Here is a 1,960-nt window from a genome sequence, read left to right on the forward strand (position 1 = left end):
AACAAATCGATCAATTCCTAAGCAAAGCTTGAATACTAAAATGTGTGTTTGATTGTTTGGTGTTGCCACTTACAGTATCTGTGAGTGAAACATGCGGAACAGGTCTATATACTTAAAAGCAAGCCCAAATAAGCAACTACACTTACGAAAACAAGTCCAAACTAAAGCAACCCGCAACTATGAATATTTACAAGTGTAATCATTCCTCATTTGTTGTAATCAACTTAATATATCAAACAGCTAACCATATTTTGAGCACACTCTGAGCAACTGCTGTAGGCCAACATAGATAGGATGAGACATGACCAGGTTAACTGCACACATAGATGGTTAACAAACCTTATAGATCTGCCATTTTCAAATAGCCGGTGTACTGTAGAGTGGTCAAACCTAGCCTAGTTCTTTTGTGCTTGTTTTACTTATACCTAGTCCCTTGTTTCTCTTCTCAAACCTGGCAATAAAGCGATTACCTGCCTTACACTTGCTGCCCACTAAGGAGGAAGTTGAATGAAACAGATAAGGGCAATAACCAGTAAGACTCCCTAATCGGGAGATAAGCGACCGTAGGTGGCTTATCTCCACAAATAGGGCAAAAATGTGTTTTTCCCAAATCTTCCTGATCCATGTTGATGACATGAGTGTAGACATGCTGTGTAGTGATATTCGTGATTTTAGGGCAAAAACTGTAGGAGCAGTGTCCAAAAATGTGTTTTAAAAATCGGCCTGAAGGTGGCGCTAGAATAGGGCCATGTGAGAAATGAGGGGTGGGGTCTCTGCGTTGCCTTGGCGGACAAATAGGTACCGGCCCCGGCTCTCCCGGACGCTCCTAGCCCGAGTTACGGCATTTTATGTGCGCTGCAGTGGCAGGGGGTCCTCCACTGGGGGCGCCACCACTTTTGCATCCGTTCTGGAGCACCAGGAGTCGGTGGTCCCCGGGAATTCCCCGTGAGCAGCCCCGTTGGAGTGGTCATTTGTGCACATTTGGTCATTTTTTACATCTGGGGGTCCCCCAGGGACCTGGGGGTCCCTGGGGCTCCGGGGGTCCTTGGAGGTTGTAGTTTGGCAGGCAAGGAGTGTGTGTGTAAAATCTGGCATGGATCGGGTCAACGGGTGCGGAGATATAAGCAGGGAAAAAGTGTGACGTCTGACGTGTGAGCACATTTGGTCATTTTTTACATCTGGGGGTCCCCCAGGGACCTGGGGGTCCCTGGGGCTCCGGGGGTCCTTGGAGGTTGTAGTTTGGCAGTCAAGGAGTGTGTGTGCAAAATTTGGCATGGATGGGGGCAACGGTTGTGGAGATATGAGCAGGGCAAAAGTGTGACGGACTCACTGACTGACTGACTGACTCACTCACAGACAGCCCGTGGAGGTTTTGGTAGTAAATGCGACCTACGGTCGCAATCAATGCTGGCGACTAGAGAAGGGCCAGGAACAAGTTAATGTCAACCCTTTCCAAACTCCAAACCAACTAGGATCTTAAAGAATAGGGATTATTCTGGTCCAGCTGAAACACTTATTCAAGGTCACAAAATGAATCTGACCCTGTTCTTGGCAACACAATGTAACAATGAAATAGGCATTAAAGCTCTGGGAAAACCAGAGATCACTTTCATCCAATATGAACTGTATGACAATACTCTACATGTTACAGATGGGAAGAAAAAGTAATGTTATTAGTTACTACTTCAATTGATTTACAGATGCATTAACTTCAGCTCAACAGCTTGTCGCAGGCATCATCCAACTCACTGCTACCAGCAGCCCTTGCTGCCAGCTTCCATCCAAAATGACTGTATGGGGGCTATATTATGGCTAGAAAAATAATAATAATCATACTTGAACTGGGGATGCCCACCCTGACAAGCACTTGGACTTGCAGGAGTTGATTTATTACATTTAGTTGACTGTTCCACTGATAACTATTGTTAAAATCGACAAGCTCACAATGAAAGCCGTAAAA

This window comes from Nannobrachium achirus, assembly GCF_963921795.1.
Source record: "Nannobrachium achirus genome assembly, chromosome: 6".
Taxonomy (NCBI): domain Eukaryota; kingdom Metazoa; phylum Chordata; class Actinopteri; order Myctophiformes; family Myctophidae; genus Nannobrachium; species Nannobrachium achirus.